We start from the raw sequence: 21,378 nt of genomic DNA, 5'->3' as shown, positions 1-21,378 counted from the left end.
AAAAAAATGTATTGCACACGAATTGAGTGTCTTTGAGAAACACGGTCCTGATTGAAGATTGCAGTATTTGGACTGAATCAGGACTAGCTATAACTGAGCTAAATAATGGCGTAAGGAAATAGTGATCGATGTGTGTTTTACTTCTTACGCCACGTGCCCCCTGACTCCTGTCTCTAAGTGTGTGTTAGTCAGCGCCCTATAGCACTGTTGTACTTTCCTGTGGATTCATTATCTTGCCTAAGTTGTACTGCGAGTCTCGTCAGTGAGACGTTTCACATAATATAGTCTGATATATGTTTGTAGGGCTATTTGTAACGTCTTACAGATTTTGGAAAATGATATCTTTACAGGTGCCACATACTGGGATTAGGAAATTGTGTTTGTCGCTTTTCTTTACATGTGCCCACGTGTCGAGGATGCCCAAGATGATGGACCAAGGGAAATACCCTCAGTCGAGCTCGGAATTAAATGCCCCACAGCCTTCAGAGTCGGTCACTTGTCACGGTTAGGGTGTGCACTGTGTCCTCTGACCGGTGCCTTGGCCCTCTTGGTGTAATTTTAAGTCAGATAATATTTCATTTAGCTCTATATAACATTTAACTCTCATAGCTTGACTTGGGGTTTCTTTTATCTACCTGAAACCTTAAAGGGGGAGTTTTTACAGGTGGTGTGGTTCCTGGGGGGGAGGGTAGGTGCTAGTTCAGATTAACCAGCCAGATGAGACAGATTCCTGTACTCTGGCCATCCATCAGCCCACCTTTCTATCCATCCACCTACTCATCCATCCAACCATTATTCATCCACCCATCTTCTATCATTCATCCCAGTCAGGTTCATGGTGGCGGCGGGGGAGGGGGGGGGTTGTTGGGGCCTACAGCCTATTCCATGCAGCACAGAGCACAAGGCTGGGCTGCTCCCTGGTCAGGACCCCAGTCTCCTGTCCCACTCCCACTGTGGCCCCATCCCAAGTGAGGGGGGCTGTTCCCTTTTCCCATGTACTCACTTTCTGCCTATTCTGTCTTTCCTTCCCCTAACTCGCTTTCCCCCGTCCTGTCCTGCCCAGGATCAGCTTCATTCCTGCCAGGTACCATGTCACCGAACCTGAGCTTTGCAGAGCGGCTGAACCGGTCAGGAGTCGGTGCCTCAGCTGATTTCCTGGTACAGATTGGCTCTATGTGCATTTCTAATCTCCCGATGAATGCTGTTGGGCACTTATACACAGTGACAGATATAAGCAGGGCACCCTGGGGGGCCATGTGTATCATTTTCACATACCACCGGCTGCCCCCCACTGGTAATTCGAACCCAGAACTCCAGAGAAACATTTAATCCAGTGTTGCTGCCCCTAGATACTTTAGCCAGCACAAGAATGAGGCCGCTGAACCTTAAAAATAAAGGGAACAAATAATAATAATAATAAAAATAATAATAATAAAGATGCAATGATCTGCCTATTTTAGTTGTAAGATGTATTTTGTTAGGTCTTAATGTGGGATGGGAGGGTAGAGGGAGCATACAGAAGTGCTGGTGTTTCTCATCCATCCATCCATCCATCCATCCATCCATCCATAGGATCACAGATGGTCTCATTCTTATTCTGCAGTGTGTTTTTGAACTTACACTCTTCCATAAACATGTCAGTTCCTGCTGTTGCCTGAAATCAGAGGTGAATTCCCCCCCCCCCCCTTTGCTGGCAGCTGACACCCTAAAAGATTTATTGCTCTGTTTTCATCCTATGACCCCCCCCCCCCTTCATTGCTGGCAAGGGTAAGAGTTGCAGTCTGATCAAAAACACAATTAATTTATTAATTAATTAACAGTTAGGGTGATATAAAAACAGAGCACTTCAAACTCTCCAAAGTCAAACTGTTAGACCCTTAGTTAGTCAGATGCAGCATTTCTGACTGAACGCTCCCCAGCCATAGCAGTTATAGAATATTCCCAGAAAACATCTCCAGACAAACCTCCAACATATATCATATCTATCAAGCTAAATAATAATAATAACAGAAGCCTTGTTCTTGCTTGTATTGCTGAAATGGTAGGTGCTTCTCCAGATTAGTAATTACGCTAAATCTGCGTATCATGAAGGCACACGACTACAGGTCTTGGCTGGGTAGGCGGCCCCACCGACGCAGCAAACTCACACGCCGACTTGGCAAACTCACACGCCGACTCGGCAAACTCACACGCCGACTGCGGCAAACTCACACGCCGACTGCGGCAAACTCACACGCCGACTCGGCAAACCCACACGCCGACTCGGCAAACCCACACGCCTTGGCTGCTGTTCCCACCACCTCCTGCAAGCTCAGCCACCGACTTCTGACTTTAAGTAAATCACATGTACCCTAATTATTAAAAACACTGGAAGATTATATAATTTGTTTCCTCAGCGCGTTCCTGAAGACGTCCTTTTGTCTGAAGGACCTTTTGTGTTTGTCATAAACAGAGAAGGTTCATGCCCTGTCAGTGTGGCAGAGAGACCTCCAGCATTCGCAGTAATTTATTTAGCGGAACCTTCAGTCCAAAGCGACGTACAAGCGAGGGAAGCTGGAAGCCGGAGCGCAGCTTCAGCCAGCACCCCTGCAACAGTTCAGTTTAGGGGTCTTGCAGGGGGCAAAGATCCCAAAACCACTGAACTATTCACTGCCCAAACACTGAGACACTACTTTAAATCCACACTGGATTCAACCAAAAAAAGACATGAATGAAAACAGCACTGTTGCAGCTATTCTCCAAGGAACCCTTTAGAAAACAGACTGAATGCATTTAGATAAGTGTTTGAAAGCTATTTCAGTGCTTTTTGCCAATGTTTATCTGAGATTTTCTGTCCTTCTTCAAGATTATTAAAGTCTGTATATTCTTAAATGTTCTTGAAGACGGTATTTTTAGGTTTAAGTTGTATTAACTGCTTATTTACTTTTATATAAAGAGCATGAAGCATACTTTTGAAGACAACTTTGGTGCGATTTCAGTAAATATTTAATCTATTAACAGCTAAAGTTGTATGAGTAACAACTATAGCTAGTATATGAAGGATTCAAAGTTTATTCATGGGAAGCAGGTGGCAAAAATGGAAAAGACGAATGGGAAATGTGTAGTACAGAATGTATCCTGGGAAATGTGTAATACAGAATGTATCCTGGGAAATGTGTAATACAGAATGTATCCGAGCCTTTTAATAGCTACTTCTCGAAGGTCATGTAGTCGGCCGGTGCTAAGCGGCGCTAATTTGTGCTGTGAATAATGGTGTCATTCCTACAGACACACAAGGCCTTCTCAGCTGTATTTAGGGCTCTTGCTCCAGTAGTGAAGCTCCAGTGACTTATATAAGGCTGCACCTTATAGGCTGCAATGCTGCACCATATAGACCGTAAGGCTGCACCTTATTGGCTGTAAGGCTGCAGCTTTGGGGAACTCACCACCAACACTAAGCTCCGTTTAAATGCTACATTCTATCTTTTGTTACCCTGTAAAGTAATCAAGACATTGTTTTAATTAGTACAACTCATTGTTGGTAATTAGCCACAATTTATATTGTTTAATCTTAATGAGGATGCCACAGTACAATCTACAGCAGGGGTACCCAATCTTATCTGCAACGGGCCGGTGTGTATGCAGGTTTTTGGGATAACCTGTAGGTCAGCTGTTCAAACCCAGGTGTGAAGACTCTTTCAGCCAATCAGTCCTCTAATTAGTAATCTAATTAGGGAGTTGCAGCAAAAACCTGCATACACATTGGCCCTTTGCGGATATGATTGGGTACCCCTGGTCTACAGCATGTTAGCTTGCTGGAAACAGGTAAGAGCATATTTACGGGCTACAGCTTGGCCAATGCATGATCTGTGGCTCCATTGTAAGGACCTGGTCACCTAGGAGAAAGAACAGTAGAAATGGAATTTCTTTGAAAAGCATAAATACAATAAACTATGAAACTTCATTTTGCTGAACATGCAAACAGTGAACCCCAGAGAATGGCTTGTACTCACCGGCCTCAGATGAATACATAAAACATTACACCTCATTACTGCTTCCCCAGCTAGAATCACAGTGAATATATTCTGAGTTTGACGATGACACTGATTTCTTTGTGGGTCTGAAGAAAAGCGTCCCTGTAGAACATTCTGCTGAATAAGCTGGAATATTCATTATGCTCTTGTGACAGTTTCAGTGTATCCATGACTAAATCTGTTTTTCCACCTCAGATTGGTTTTGTTACTTTGCCACCGGCTTGTCATCAAGTCACGGCTCCTTGAGGTCATGCTGAAAATGGACCCCCCCCCCCCTTTCCTCGAATGCTTACCTGTCAGTAATTAAAGTGGGTAGCTGACAGCATGTGTGTTTGTCGCCTGACTGTAAACACAGCCAGATGCAGGAGTTAGGGCTTCTGAAAGGTGCCGGGGGGGGGGGCTACTGGGAAGGACGAGCATCCTGGCTCCTCAGTGAGGCTTTCCTCAGCCAAGCGGGAAGAGACAGCTCAGGAAGATGGAAGAGCAAGATGGGGAGGAAAGAGGACAGGAATTCCAGCAAGAAGGAGACAGTGGAATGTCCGAATTAGAAGGCCGACTGATATCACTACTACGGCAAGTTACGGAGATCTCATTAGCAAGGGGCCCAGGGAAGGAGATAATGGATCTTTATATGTCCCAACTACAAACCTCAATAAAAGTTTTTCCCTGTGAAACTAGGAAAAAAGAACCAAGAATCTGGTCTCATGAAAATTGCGTTTTATGTCTGATCTTTACGGGTCTTTGCAGAAATACGCGATAGACGAGTGGGGGGAGGGTTAAAGCTGATGCTAACCCATCGGCAATCTCTGTCGTCACCTCGGCAAGAGGACAAAACCACAACATGCTTGTCTGTTGCCGTGGTGATAAGCGAACATGACCTGGCACAGGTGGGGTTGCCCCGCTTGCAGGCTTTCAGTCCGTTCGGTGTCCGTTGGGTCCCGATTCATGCGTGCTGCACTTCAGGTTAATACGATGCCTGTTTTACTCTGTGCTTAAGGCTATTTCTGTTTGCTGTTTTATATTTGGGGGGGCATGACGTGAAACAAAGGAAGTACCACAGACATGAATGAGAGTTAAAACAGAATTGATTTATTTTGGCTTGTTTTATTCACAGTCATGCTGAGAAGTCGCGGGAGGGACATCGATCATGTGACTCAGAGGGTTTGAGGCTTAATGTCCAGCGGGTGGTGCCCTGTGTGATGCTCGCATTAGGAAGGCAAGGTGCGCGCCTAAAACGAGACCATGGAGGGAACCCGGACCATAATGCACCACGCTGGCCATTGGTGTTTTTGTTTGTAATCTCCCTGCTGTGACACCCCCCCCCCCAGAAAGGCAGTCTAGCAATGTGAGGGATTTACTGTTTTATTTGCTACGAATTGAAAAAAGACGCAGTTGTTTATGACTCGCTATAAAGTCCTGTTGAGAGTGGATAGCTAGCTCAAGGTGTTCAAAAGCGTCACCGTGCCAGCAATCGCCATGCTGCTGTAAATCACACAGCATCTTGGAATCATATATTTGTTGCCTGGGTTTCTTTTTATAGCAAAATACCCTCCAATAAAAGATTCTATAGCTCAGTTGTTTTTAATCTTTCCAAAACAGATTTTGATGCATTGAAGTTCAGATCCAGGGCTTTAGGCTCTGCAGTATGCAGCTGCATGTGGCTCACGATCCAGGAGGGATGACCTGTTGTACCCTAATGCTTTCCTTTATTAAACTGAACATATAAATTAGTGTGGACCAACAGATCCTCTCTGACCAATAGCGGCTATACATTTGTAGGTTGTTTTCATTAATTATATCAAGTTTTGCATGAACAACTAATTTGTTTTCTCCCCTGTTGATTAAATTTGCCCAATGGGACTTAAGGAGGGTGTATCTGAAGTATAAAAAAAATGGCAGAAATATAGGAATTTGGCCTGGCAGTAGAGACCCAGGGGGCGTGTGTAATGACCGAAACCATGTCATTTGGCTCCAACCATTCATCGATTGTCTATATTTTGGGTCTTTTTATAATTTCTCAAAAGCGCAGCTTCACGAAAGTGATGCTGAAATGCCTGGAAGCTTTGCAGTATAATTGCTGATTAATTCCTATGTGCTCTTCCAGTCGAGATGCTTAGTTTGCTAGAGCGGAGGTTTTCCCGTCGTTTTGTAGACTTGACAAAAGGGCATGAAATCAGCTCCTTGTTCCCACTCCCCGGCTGTCAAATCGATCAGCCCCACGGGCTTTAGCTCACCGTAGCGCGATGGTCACACTGCGCCCTTCCGTCTCGTGGGATTAAGACCTTCAGCAGCTGTTTCATTATCTTCCAGGGCAGTTTGGGAGAAATCATTTCGATGTTTCATTCCCATGTGGTTTTTGGGGCTACAGAGATGTACTTGGAACCGCGGGGAGGGGGAGAATGCGGATGGGGGCAGGAAGCGGGAGATGAGCGTGCCAAGGTCCAAGCTGCGGGTGAGGAGTCTGTGCTCAGTCACAAAAGGGCCGACATTTCCGCCAGAAAAAGGCATCTTAACTCACACTTCCCTTTCAAGTCTGACGCCTTTGGAAGGCATTGAAAGAGCTAATTTACAACAAGGCGCTCAGTGTGTTCGCAATGTCTGCGGGACCCTGGCTCTTAGTGCCTCAGTCTGTGTCTGGGTTTATAGGCCTGATTATCTCTGTGCTAAATGAAATTACTCTCCTCCAAATGAAATATTTTACACATTAAACACGTTTATGTATCATCAATCTGTCTGCAGCAATATGGCCCTGAAGAACTTCCTAAAACTATTGTGGAATTTCAAATAGATATTTAATGAAATACAGTTCAAATATACTGTGTAAATATATAGATTTTATGGTGTGTGATGTGCTGGTATCCCATCCAGGGTGTCCCCCGCCCTCTGCCCTGTAATGTGCTGGTATCCCATCCAGGGTGTCCCCCGCCCTCTGCCCTGTGACGTGCTGGTATCCCATCCTGGGAGTCCCCCGCCCTCTGCCCTGTAATGTGCTGGTATCCCATCCAGGGTGTCCCCCGCCCTCTGCCCTGTGATGTGCTGGTATCCCATCCTGGGAGTCCCCCGCCCTCTGCCCTGTAATGTGCTGGTATCCCATCCAGGGTGTCCCCCGCCCTCTGCCCTGTGACGTGCTGGTATCCCATCCTGGGTGTCCCTCGCCCTCTGCCCTGTAATGTGCTGGTATCCCATCCAGGGTGTTCCCCACCCTCTGCCCTGTGACGTGCTGGTATCCCATCCTGGGAGTCCCCCGCCCTCTGCCCTGTGACATGCTGGTATCCCATCCAGGGTGTCCCCCGCCCTCTGCCCTGTGACGTGCTGGTATCCCATCCTGGGTGTCCCTCGCCCTCTGCCCTGTAATGTGCTGGCATCCCATCCAGAGTGTCCCCCGCCCTCTGCCCTGTGACGTGCTGGTATCCCATCCTGGGAGTCCCCAGCCCTCTGCCCTGTAATGTGCTGGCATCCCATCCAGGGTGTCCCCCGCCCTTTGCCCTGTGACGTGCTGGTATCCCATCCAGGGTGTCCCCCGCCCTTTGCCCTGTGACATGCTGGTATCCCATCCAGGGTGTCCCCCGCCCTCTGCCCTGTGACGTGCTGGTATCCCATCCTGGGAGTCCCCAGCCCTCTGCCCTGTAATGTGCTGGCATCCCATCCAGGGTGTCCCCCATCCTGTGCTCTGTGACGTGCTGGAACAGACTGCAGATTCTGTACTGGATGGACAGATGGGTGGATGGCTGGAGGGATGAATGGATGAAGGGATGGGAGGGTAAGTGTCTGAAATGCAGTGGTAACTGAAGATCAGTTCTGTCAGCCTCAGTTATGTAAGACAGTTTCCGTTGTGTAACATTGTGAAGTTTTCCACCAAATACTGTCATGGGGCGAATCATGGTGGGGGGGTATGGGGGGGTGCACTGGGGGATAGAGAGGTCTCACAGAGATGTTCGATGAGGTATTTTCTTGGCACAGTGCTTGGAAAAGAGAGGTCAGCCTTGAGTGGTGGGTGGGTGGGTGGGGGGGGTGTCTTCTCCCAGACATGAAATGTCTGTTTTACTCTGTTTACCTTTTCCCAACAGCATTGTTCCTGCTAAAAGGGCTTAACACTTTTCACATCCTCGCAGTTGGAGGTGTTTATTGAATCCTCTCGCAGAGCAGGATGGAATATTTCCCCCCATCCCGAGACCGACACTTAATGAAAGCGAACGGAGGGTGGGGCATTTGTGGGGTGGGCTACACTGATATTATGACCCTTTGGAGTGAGTGCATTTTAAAGGAGATATTAGGGATATGTGAATTGTGGGGACCGGATGATGTCAGTGGAATTTTTGAAGCTGATTTTGATTAATGGAAATAAGCCCCGCCCACACGGAGCGAGACGTCAATCTGATGATGACATTTTGCACGGTTGGCCCTCGATTTAGTTTTTGCACATGTCACGCGGTAAGAAGGGGGGTAGGGAGCGAACTTCTGTAAAAATGCAAAGTGCAAAAAATAAAAAAAATACATGTACGGTATGTACCTGTTACTTTACGTTCTGTCCCAGGAACAGTCAGCCAACTTCTCTGCAAACCCAAAGTCCAGTATCCCATTTTGGAGAGGCACTGGTGCGTGAACAGAACAGCTTCAATGAACTTTTGCACTTAATCTCCCTGATACGCCGTGGCTGGCTTCTGGCGTGACTTTCAAGGAATGTCACCATGTTTATTTTCCAACAGTGGCAGCCATCTTGTAATGCTGAATGCGGCTAAAGGCTTGATCAAACAGACAAAGCCCTTGAAGAGAGCTATTGAAATGCTATTTATGGTTGCCAGTTCGTTTGAAGCTGATTTACTGGTGAAATAAGTTCTGTGAATGATAAGAATGAAACAGAAACAGTGGATAAGTTCCTTGTTTTTCGATATCAGAAAGTTGTACACAGCTACACAATATTTTGGGTGGGATATGAAAAATTCCTAGAGATTTTTCTTGCCTGTTCTCTGGATTGACCCCCAGAGCCTCTGCAGGTGCTCCACAAGACCTCACCTTCCTCAGAATTGATCGCTCCATTGACCTGTCCACCAGCCAAGCCCTGGACTCCGTTCGGGTCACGCTGTTGCTGTGTCTGAACCATGGGGGTGGCTTTGAATCACTCCAGAGCTCTTTCAGCAATCCAGGTAAATCTCTGTCCGAGCTGGGGGTCGTGACCAGAAATCAGATCCTGACTTGCATCGAATCACCATAGCGATGGCTTAGCTTGGCTTAATATTCCCTTGGTGCTGTGAATTGCGCGACTCTTAGCATGAAGATGGGTGGACAGGGGGGGCTCACGTTTTATTAGCTGTCCGAAACTCGTGAAGTGACCTGCGATGGGTGCTTTTGGGCGGAGCTTTTGAGGATTGCTTTAGCACCGCCCTCGTGGAGGTTTGGCGAGGGGCCTTTGGCGTGGCCAGCACCTCTCTCACGCGCCACAGAGACCTCAGAGTCCTGATCGGTGATTACAGCTGGGTGCTTTCTCTGCCTTCCAGCCTCCCGTCGGAAAGATGTTTGTATTTCCTGACAGCTGGATCTCTGTTTTGTGAGCTCACTGTTAGCTGTATCATCATCATCACCACGAGAGCAAACGAGGGGCAAGTTGTCCAGGGGATACCCTGCATCTGGGGGGGCAGCTTTGATATAACGTAGCATTGCGCTAATATACTCCAGCACAGGGGTAGGGAACCTGACCCATGGAGAGCCGGTATAGGCTTTGGGGATGGCCTCTCAGTCGGCCAATAATAAAACAGTGGTACTCGACTCCAATCCTGGGGACCCACTGTTATTGGCTGATTGAGAGGTCATCCCAAAAACTCCCACCCACACTGGCTCTCCATGGGTCAGGTTCCCTACCCCTGCTCTAGCATGTTGTGGGGGAGTCTGAGATGGGCTGCGGGGGGCACTGGGTGGTCCAGTAGCTGGGGGGCAAGCCTCTCTATGGAGGTGTCAGAGTCGGCGTCCAGAATGTCTTTCCTTTATTGAATCCTTAGAATTTGCTATTGCAGTTACATCTGAACAACACTGCTCACTTAATGAGTTATGATGCCACAGAACCAGGCAGGATCTTTGCAGTTTCCCGGTCATGTTAATTATGTGTGATTAGGAATGGACTACCCATGATGCTTTGCACTGATGAGGGGATGCGTGAAAGGCCATGGCATTTTGGGGTACTTAACCTCCTGCCGCTCGTGCTCAGACGTGTTTCTCCGTGCGAGCATGCATTACCTCATCGAAAGGGAGCAGTGCAGCCGGTCAGCCCCCCCCCCCAGGGCAGATCACAGGAATAGCTCCATCCTTTCCAATTGGCTGCCTTTTGATGAATCGTCACCTGATGTCAGCTTTACCGCCTGGCTCCGCCCCCTCGCTAGAACAGCCCCAGGTCAGGAAGCTGATTTTGCAGGGAGGTCTTGGGACCCCAGCTCACTCACTGGATCTTATGACTCCTGTCAGACATAAATAAAACCCAGACATGCCCCCCCCCAATCCACTACACACGCACAAATCCCACCCTGGACCCACCTTGGGCCTGCTGTCTGAATTAGCCTGGCCTCTTTACAGCCTAGCGGAGGGCCTGCTATCTGAATTAGCCCGGCCTCTTTACAGCCTAGCAGAGGGCCTGCTATCTGAATCAGGCCGGGCTCGTTACAGCTTTGCAGTGGTTCTGCCATCTGCATCAGGCTGGGCTCTTTACAGCCTAGCAGAGGGCCTGCTATCTGAATTAGCCTGGCCTCTTTACAGCCCGCCTGTCTAACTGCCAGCTGCTTTCAGACACGAGCTGGAATGCTAACGATAGAAACACGCCTGGAAAATACAACCCCCCCTGCCAGGCCCAGCCCCTGCCTCCGCCGTTTTTAGTGATCCTCAAGAAGCACTTCCAGTTCTCTTTGCCCTGAATATCATGTCCAGCCTTCTTAGCGTGCGACCCGTTAGCGACGGCCACGCTACTCAAGGCCTAGCGGTGAGGGCTTGGCTGAATGCACCTGTCGGCCGACACACTGGGTGTTGTCCATGCACGCTCTGGCCCGGCCAGGAGTCACTGGATTGTGTGTTGCCTCGCATACCTTCCCCCTGGCACGGCGTCTGTGGAAATACAGCCCTTAATCGGCACATATTTAAGCGTCGGAGCATGTGGAAGATTCAGTGCTAGCGTTTAGCTTCCCGAACGAGCCTCCTTGGAGTGCCAGGAAGAGGTCCCAGGCTTGATAAGCGGCTCTCCTGGGCAGTTACGTCACACGTCCCGTTCTCTCTTCTGAGGTCTGCCGTTACAGCAGCCTCGTTACTAGGTGACCATTGTCAGTCCGGAAGTGCAATGGCACCGGCGATAATATTCTACTCAACCGATAAAAAATGCAGCAGCTACCTGGAAGTCTTCATGAATAAACAGAAGTGGAGAATCTGAGAGTGTTTTTCCTGAAGACTTCCGATTCACTTCTGGTCATTCTGCCCAGGACAAAGCCGGATGCATTCCTGAAGCCACTGCCATCTACTGTACAGTTCAAACCACTTGATTTCCAGGGGGATCGAAGCCCAGAAGAAACAGTTGCCACAGTGACCAAGAACCCTACAGAAATATGTTAAATATACATTAATAAACAATGACATTCATAGAACAGCTAAAAAAAAAAGTACAGAACAGCTCCTTCTAGCTTGTCTGCGTCATCATGTTAAGGGTCATTTTAACTGCCAAATTTTGCTTAAGTTTGCTTAATTAATTAAAAGACAGACCGATATTGAGACGCAAGGCCTATTTATACATTTACTAAATGTAATTTACTTTAAATTTTCCTCCTCTGATTTGTGTTATTCATAGAGTTTGGGGAAAAAATGATTCTGTTCAATTCAATTAAATTTTATTTGTATAGAACACAACATTACATTGTCTCAACGCGTTTTACAGCATCCCCGCCCAAAGCCCCTAGGGAGCAGCCAGAGGCGACGGTGGCAAGGAAAAACTCCCTAGAAGGGAGAAACATTGGGAGGAACCAGACTCAACGGGGGCGCCCATCCTCCAGGGGCCGGCAGACAAAGTCAAATTAACAAAGTCCGGATTTATAAGCTCCAGCTTAAGTCGGGCTGTAAATGTGGAATCACTACCAGAAAGGCAGGTAGGAGAGACATCACAGAAAGAATTCCCAGTGGCTCAATGGACTAAGTCTCTGTGTCTGTGATCAGAAAAACCACAATGTGTGTGTTGACCTTTGGCCAAGGCCCTTAGGCTCCAGCTACAGAAGTTCTGCACATTGGCTGCTCCTGTGCTTTTGCCTCTCCAAGCTATGGAGAGCAAGATGGGGTCAGTTTAAAAAAAAAAAGCATTTCAATGTACTTGTTGCAAGTAAAACATCTTTGTTTTTGTTTCTGGGGGTACGTTAGCATTGATGAGACTAAATGCTGTTCAAAGTCTTTTCCCATCGCGGTTTGGCCAGGGGATGCCTTACCCAGAATGCTATGCGGGGTCTGAAAGCAGCCGGCCCCCTTCCCCTCAGTCGTGTAGCATTCAGACACCTGAGACTGAGTTCATTTAGCGGGGGCTAAAAGCACTCCACATGCCCATAAACACAGGAGCAGGTATGTGGGTTGCGACCCCAGACCACAGCATATCGATGACATTGTAGCGTGACCTACAGCACCCAGCCTGTGAAGCAGTTACCATTATTTAGTCTGTGTCAGTCAGCAATGTGGATTGCCGAGGTCTTTATGGCTAAGTCTGCATTTCTACACGGTATTCTCTATTCCAGCTGCGTTTTCAATGACTCCCCAAAGACCCTAAATTTTCTTAAAACCCGTGTGTTCTTTTAAAACGTCTATTCAGGCATTTTTCGTAATCAAGCTCCCGTCCATTTTCGGTGCATTTTCCAAATTGCATCATTGAATTCATTAAGGGAATATGGTGTTCAGATGATTATTTCTTTTTATGATAATGCATTATAATGTTTTTTTTAGCTGCAACGGGCAGGTGTTTTGCATTCCGGTGAGCAAGGAACATCAAGTGTCATCAGGCTTAATCAGACAGATTGCACTGGATGGGCAGGTTAAATATCACAAAAATGGCGGAAATGTCTCTACAGAAATCTCACCTGTAATGGGAAAAGCCGACCGCACGTGGAAAAGCTGCATTTATAGATGTGGTTTTCATTTGCCTGAGGGATTGGCGTAAAGCATCGCAGTTAATGGATTATATGATTATCCTTTGGCAGATTCCCAGGAATTGTCAGTTTCAGTAAAATACTCATTTTATACCCAGTAAAATACTCATTTAATACCCAGTAAAATACTCATTTTATACCCATGAGAATTTCTGGTCAACTGCTTAGTGTCATTGCCACGGCGAGTTCCGTATTCATACAAGGGAAAATACTGTGGCAGGCAGGAATTGATCTGGGCAGACACGGGGACAAATGTGTGTGCGTGTGTGTGTGTGTGTGTGTGTGTATGTGTGTGTCGGGGGGGTACAAATTAAAAGAGGGCAGGCAATCACTGACAATGAGGATGACTGGGAGAAAATGGAAGATGATGAAGATAGCAGTTTATCAGTATGTACAGTCATGGCCGAAATTATCGGCACCCGTGGTATCTTTCCAGGAAATGCACTATTTCTACCAGAAAATTGTTGCAATTACAAATGTTTTGGTATACACATGTTTATTTCCTTTATGTGCATTGGAACAACACAAAAAACAGAGGAAAAAAGCCAAATTTGGGATCATTTCACAGAAAACTCAAAAACTGGGCCAGACAAAATTATTGGCATCCTCAACTTAAAATTAAAAGTTATTTATTTGGAAAGAATAACTGAAACCCATAGCTTCCTATAACCATCAACAAGCTTGTTACACCTCTCAACTGGAATTTTCGACCATTCGTCTTTTGCAAACTGCTCAAGGTCTCTCAGATTTGAAGGGTGCCTTCTTCCAACAGCAATTTTGAGATCTCTCCACAAGTGTTCAATCGGATTTAGATCCGGACTCATTGCTGACCACTTCAGAACTTTCCAGCGCTTTGTCTTCAATCATTTCTGGGTGCTTTTAGAGGTATGTTTGGGGTTATACACCCATGACCTCTGACACAGACCCAGCTTTCTGACACTGGGCCCTACATTACACCCCAAAGTCTTTTGGTAGTCTTCAGATTTTATGACGCCTTCCACACAGTCAAGGCATCCAATGCCAGAGGCAGCAAAACATCCCCAAAAGATCTTTGAACCTCCACCATGTTTGACTGTAGGTACTGTGTTCTTTTCTTTGTAGGCCTCAGTCCATTTTCTGTAAACGGTAGAATGATGAGCTTTACCAAAAAGCTCTACCTTGGTCTCATCTCTCCACAAGACGTTCTCCCAGAAGGATTTTGGCTTCCTCAAGTACATTTTGGCAAACTCCAGTCTGGCTTTTTTATGTTTCTGTGTCAGCAGTGGGGTCTTCCTGGGTCTCCTGCCATAGCGTTTCATTTCGTTCAGATGTCAACGGATAGTTCGAGCTGACACTGTTGCACCCTGAGTCTGCAGAACAGCTTGAATTTGTTTAGAAGTTGATTGAGGCTGTTTATCCACCATTCGGACTATCCTTCGTTGCAGTCTTTTATCAATGTTTCTCTTCCGTCCACGTCCAGGGAGATTAGCTACAATGCCATGTGTTTTAAACTTCTTGATTATGTTGCGCACAGTAGACAAAGGAACATGAAGATCTCTGGAGATGGGCTTGTAGCCTTGAGATTGTTGATATTTTTAGTTTTGTTCTCAAGTCCTCAGACAATTCTCTGCTCTTCTTTCTGTTCTCCATGCTTAGTGTGGCACACAGACGCACAACAGAAAGGTTGAGTCAACTTTTCTCCATTTTAACTGGCTCCAGGTGTGATTGCTGTATTGCCAATACCTGTTTCCTGCCACAGGTGAGTTCAAACGAGCATCATATGCTTGAAATAAAATGATTTAACCCACAATTTCGAAAAGGTGCCAATAATTTTGTCCGGCCCATTTTTGGAGTTCTTATGTCAAATTTGGCTTTTTTCTCTGCTTTTCTTGTATTGATCCAATGCACATAAAGAAAATAAACATGCGTGCACCAAAAGATTTGTAATTGCAACAATTCTCTGGGAGAAATGGTGCATTTTCTGGAAAAATTCCAGGAGTACCGATAATTTCGGCCATGACTGTACCAGGAAAACCAAAACACGATAAGCATGTCTGTTATTGGCTGTGACATCATTTCAGCACTTCTGTACATATCTAAGTCGGTACGAAATCTTTTCTACAAAATTATGCTAAAGATACATCTTTCTGTATTATCAAAGAGCCTCGTCCTCAGTGGGTGAGCAGATGTAGTGTTTGTGTATTTGGCGTGTAGGAGCTTCCTTCCATATGGTTTTCTGTGAAGACCCCAGTTACGAGCTCCAGCCAGTAAACTGTAAATGCTACACGATAGAGTAGCTATAAATGTTCATGCTGAGAGTATTACTGTCAATGATATGTGCATTTTCATATTATTAAACATTTCATTCTGTTGGACCTTTGAGGGGGGTACCTATTCTGAATTGCAATAACGCTGGTAAATAGATCATTTGGATATGAAAGCCAGGGTGAAAGGGTACCGGGCAGCTCCAGCACACCCACTGCTGTCATTCGAGAGCAAATTGGCCACGACTGGCAGGAAATGGCGAGTGAGTCTGGTTTCCAGGTTCTTCCGACGTCTCTCACGCGGTGGAATGCGTCCCTACCCTGATGGAAACGCTGAGTGTTTGATGACGATCCAACCCTGTGATTGTTCTCTAAATCGCTGTGGGTGGGGTTCCGGTCTTTCGAGGGAGGAGGGTGTGTCTATGTGTCAGTGTGTCAGATTCTGCCCCCGGGCCCAGAATTCCATGCCAGGTGTCCCTGCTCATGCCAGGGAAGCACATGGCAGCGGATGCTGGGGACTCATTTTTGGCCCAGTTACTCAGAGACCTAGATGGAGGCTTTGAAGCATCATTTGTACTGAATTTTCAGTGAAAGCAGTGGGCCAAAATAGTTTTTTTTCTCTACAATGGACTGGCATCCCGTGCAGAGTGTCCCCTGTGGCGTCCCATCCAGGGCATTCCATGTGGAGTCCCATCCAGGGCATCCCATGTGGAGTCCCAAGCAGGGCATCCCCTGTGGCGTCCCATCTAGGGCGTCCCCTGTGGCGTCCCATCCAGGGCATCCCATGTGGAGTCCCAAGCAGGGCATCCCCTATGTTGTCCTGTCTTGAGTTCCCCTGTGGCACCCCATGCACGGTGTCCCCTTTGGCATCTCATGCAGACCGTCTCCTATGTTGTCCTACACAGGGCGTCCCCTGGATACTAGATAGGTAGTTATTGAAGGTGGATGACAGGTTGTATGGATGTATAGCTAGCAGTTTGTTAATTGCACATTGGCGAGGCCCCATGGCACAGCTTCTGCTTTCAGTGACAACCTTGTTTTTGAGGGAACGCCGTCTCACGGTTCCCAGGGCCCCTGGGGGGGGCCAGGGGCAGGTACAGGCAGGGTGAATGAGTCACATCTGAAAAATGAAACTTCATTAATTGTATGGTTATAATGAGAATGGCTCTTGCGGTGGATTTAACGCCCTCTACTACCTGTGCGTGCGCAGATTCTGTCAAAGTGGCCCAGGAGCATTAGGAAATGAGGATGAGAGCGATGGCATGGGTGTGCCACCTAAATTGCCACGGTAGCAATGGCCAGCTCCACATCCCACCCGTCTTCCAAGTACCGTATTTCGCGCACTATAAGGTGCACTTAAAAGCCTGTAATTTCCTCAAAAATCCACGGTGAGCCTTTAAATTCGGTGTGCCTTATGTGTGCACTGAGTTCCAAAATCTGTAAAAATGTTGTTGTGCATTTTAGTAAGCGCTCCGCTTGATTGACTGTCGGATCATTTCCTGCCGACATAGGGACGTAGTAATACGAACACTACGTATGCTGGCAGCGATAAACCAATTGCAGAACATTACGTAAAGCCACGTACAGAGGTACGCTTACCTCCGCCACGCCTACGGCAGGTAGGTATATTGTACTACCGGTGCGCTGCGAAACAACATTTGTTTAGCTAAGGACCCTGAAAATGGCATCAGAGAGGAGACATGCTTACGATGCTTACGATGCACAATTCAAACTACAGGCTATCAGTTACGCGGTTGTAAATGGGAATAGAGCAGCAGCGAGAGAATTGCTTTTGTTACCTTGTTTTTGCATGCGGCGAATAATACGGTGCGCCTTATGTATGGCTTAAGTACAGAAATAAGCCCCGCAACTGAGAGTACGCCTTTCAATCCAGTGCGCCTTATGGTGCGCAAAATACAGTACACCACTAGGGCTGGGAAAGACACAGGCAGCGTCCTTGTTAGCAGGCCTGTGTGGAGCCTCTCAGCCGACGGGGAGGCCTGCCCACACCACTGCAGGCTAACAGCTCGCTACCGTAATGTCGCGGGTCACATCCCGTCTCTCCTTCCTGCCCGGCGTGAACCTGCAGGTTTCTACAACCCCCCCCGTCGTTTTCCGTTTACATCCTGCGAGGTTATGCCTTTCGGAATCCGTGGAGGAATTCCTGGAATGACTTCCCCAGGGACCCCCTGCCAGACAGCTTGGAGTTATCGGGCGGGAAGGTGCTGAAAGGAGACTTATTCATTTTCATCACATGTGAACGGAGAGGAATTAAAGATGTCTGCATTCACCCAAAAGCGATAGTACTGTACAAAAGTCTTAGGCGGTCAAAGAAAATGCTTAAAGCTTATTCGTCTACGTAGCAAGTGTATATTTGCATAGGGGAAAAAAAAAATCACACAATTAACATCAACATTACAATATATGCAAATTAACAGTAACATTAAAACGTAGCAAAAATTCTCTAAAAAGCTATACTGGATGTAGAGACTGTATTGCTGTGAGTTAGGAGAGGTTCTGAAATGGCTAAGCTGACACACTTTGACAGTCAGAGTAGCATAGCTTTACACAAACACAAAGATCATTGAAACATCATTTCTTTGACTGCCTGAGACCTTTGCACGGTACTGTATGTGGAAGCTCAAAAAGGAAAAAGAAAAAAAGTCTCTCTGAGTGTTATTAAGTTACTCGTTTGTCGTGATTTGTTATCACGGGTCTGCTGATACATAAACATGAGCCCTGAAATGTGTTATGTGATAAACATTTGCTTAAAGTGGTTCAGCGAGTATTTTGTGTGATGTTAGGTCTAGACAACAATGGTTATTTTACTGCTTTAATAATAAGCCCAGTATTCTAATTATTTAATTAGAAACAGCCCACAGAGGTCTCCAGTGATATCACCTCACCTACAAGTACGCTACGGAGCTTGAGGTTTCATAAGTGTTTGGATGTGCTGATGAAGATCTGCTTCACATTAGCGGATTCCTACACTTCACCTTCCTAGACGTTTGGGTTGTTCCCTTTTGAGGCAAACCCCATGTTTTCATTGAGGGATTCCAGCCCCCCCCGGCACAGCGTCAGTAATGCCCGTCAATCGTAGCGACATCTGGTCAGATGTTTCCCAGATGGATGGTCTGAGGCTCCTGGAAGCGGGCCAGGCAGACATGCTCACGGTTCTCCATAAGGCCTGGCTTGTCTGGGTCTGTCCACCGACCCCGAGGAACACGGAGCCTGAACCCAGCTCAGACAGGTAGATGTTTGGCCACTGAGACCAGGCGGGAGAAATATGCTTCTTCGAAGTGTCTGATGTGGAAATTTCTGCAGGGGAAAGGCGAGATAAATCAAATTGTGGGTATTTGAGCCAAATCTGACATGTTCCTTGCCAAAGATCCCAAGGATAGTTGTGGAATTAATTCTTTTGATGCAGAAGTTGTTGGACAGAACAGAAGCAGATGGGGTTGGTTAATAAAATCAAAGGAATATTCCATAACAGAGCTATGTTAATGTTTTGGTTCCTAGGACCTAGTGTGGAATCAGACCTGAAGCACCCAGGGACCACGCAGCTTTCTGGAAGGTTCCATGTACTTTTTTTCACGTTGAAACCATTATCCGACCCAAAATAGATCACAGGGTAATTTTGGTGTGGAAATTGCAATCGAATGCGGTTGGTTTTAATCTCCTGAGTATAAAATAAAATGGAATAAATAGAAGATCATTCTTTTCCAGTTACGCTCCTTGACCACTGATGACTGTTGGCAGGAGCATTTATATTATGGGGATTAATTAAGGGTGAAAACAGAACGGACCCAAACCACGCTGGAATGAGTGGATGAAAGCCCAGGGCAGCACTCTGGGACTCTGCCACTGGCCGGCATGCTGCAGAGGACACAGAGGAACCCAGCATCAGCCGATTAAAGCATCCTGGGTCTTCAGTGATGTCAGAGAGATCAGTTGCATCACTTCGGAGATGTATCAGCCTGTAGTACTGGTCTGGGCTCGACCCAGATGGGGGACACTCCAGTCCATGTTTGGTTCCCAACCCTGTGACTTATTTCCTAATATCTACTGAGCAGTGTGAAGCTCATTCACAAATGAATGGTTTTGAAAATGGTTTTGTTTCAACCAACCAGTTGAGGTCTCTGTGACCGTGACTCTTTGTACTCAACTGGTTGGTTGAAGCAAAACCTTGGTATAGATTTGTACTTTCTGGACCTGAACGTTCCACCTCTGTCTTTAATGGATTACTTTTGTGAGTAACTTCCCCAACACTGCTGCTGAGAACCTCTGAGTACAGAGCACTGGCCAATTAGTCAAAATGTCATATATCATACGACTTTTCCCAAATGATGTGTTTAATATGAGTAATACACTGGGACAATGTGTAATTGCACACGCACAGATTTATGGTGCAGTGATGGACTCCAGCCCTTCATTATGGAGCGGCGAGGCCGTAGTACGGCTTGCTGAGCCGCCCCCCCACCCACACGGATTATCGTCATATGCAGTTTCTCGAAAGTCTGCGCCTTTGTTAATGACGAAAACCACATAACGGCTGAGTTGTTTAGATAGCTACCTGTGCCCCCCTGTGAAGCTGACGTTAAGCCTGGTAGCTATATCTATCATCGCAAATGCTGTCACAAAGGCTCAGGGAGGTTTTCGCTTCTCGTACCATGTGTGGTAGCTAAAGAGAAACGGCTACTTCCGACACGCTACTCATGTCAGGCCGGCTTCCCACTCGCTGGGGGCTGTCCGCTAAGCCTGCCGGCACGTGCGAGGACTGCAGCTGGGCCTCCCTTTGTGTACTACTGGGGTGTCATGCTTACGCTTCTCTGATTAATCGCTAACAAACTGATTACAAGGCATAAACAGGCAATTAATGTTAATGAATATTATACAGTGGCAGAGCCAATTAATCATTCCCTTCAAATTAAATGGGCGTGACTTCACTCGTGGGAGTAATGATGTAATATTACTTATTCTTCCCAGATTAAACAGTCCGATATATGGTACAGCTGTGGTAGGTGTCTGGGAACCATGTGTTACGCCACATCTATTACGTGCATCCCGCACTTCTCTGAGAGCCAGCATCTTGCCCACACTCATAACTTGGGGCGAGTTCTGGGTTTTTCCATTCACTCCCATGGTATCTGGGGTGTGACTGTGCACTTCACACCCACAGGGGGCGGGAGTGAGCTCAGGGCTTGCCTTGGCAGCCCTTGTCTGGGTCAGTTACTGGTTCATCTCCCACACACCCCCCCCACCACCACCTTTTTTTTTTTTTAAAAAAAAAAAGCATTTTTAAGCCAGCCAAAGACATAATAGACTTTGGATAATGGTGTTTTTTTCCTATGGATTACTGAAAATTTCGATTTGCGACACTCTAACGTCAAAACTTTGGGTTTAAAAGAGCTCTGTGTTTCTTCACTGGTGTCTGGACCCCCAGAGACAGGCTGTGCGGTGCGGTGTTACCACCCTCCTCCCCGGCATCTCAGTGGGGTGGGGGGGGGGGGGAGGCAAGGGTAGACCTCCCCAGCAATGACAGGACGGCAGGGAAAGTCGTTGTGCATTGTTTCCCGACTTGGTTCTCACGGTTCATGTTTTTGCTCCCCCCCCACTACCTGCCAGGCAGTCCACATTTTTGCTACCTTCCAGGAGCTGAGAGGGAGTCTTTGGGTCCCTGAGGACTGGATTGAGAAACACTGCTGTAGAGGACAGGAAAGCGGTAGACAGGAACAGAAACACATCTGCTAACATGCATAAGTTGAGATAGACTTGTGCGTTGCATAATTACCAGCTGTGACTTATAATACAACTGCTTATTAAACTGTCTACCCACACGGCCTAAGGTTAATAATTTGTTATTGACTTGGGGGGGTAGGGGGGTCGGGTGCCGTTCCGGACTTCGGGCTCGTTTATGGGCCGGTTGCTGCTTTATGCACTCAGCTTCCCTCCCTACATGCGGACGCACATATGCAG

The 21,378-nt window shown here is 47.0% G+C and overlaps 1 protein-coding gene across 3 annotated transcripts in view; it reads left to right on the top strand.

Moving 5' to 3' along the window:
- LOC111847633 (N(G),N(G)-dimethylarginine dimethylaminohydrolase 1) overlaps positions 1–21,378 on the top strand; it is a 40,616-nt gene that overhangs the window by 4,499 nt on the left and 14,739 nt on the right. The gene's annotated exons all lie outside the window — the stretch shown is intronic.

The sequence above is a fragment of the Paramormyrops kingsleyae genome, chromosome 21 (assembly GCF_048594095.1).
Source record: "Paramormyrops kingsleyae isolate MSU_618 chromosome 21, PKINGS_0.4, whole genome shotgun sequence".
NCBI classification, from domain to species: Eukaryota; Metazoa; Chordata; class Actinopteri; order Osteoglossiformes; family Mormyridae; genus Paramormyrops; species Paramormyrops kingsleyae.
The sequence above is the reverse complement of the archived record's forward strand: the minus strand, read 5'-3'. Positions and strand labels throughout refer to the sequence as shown.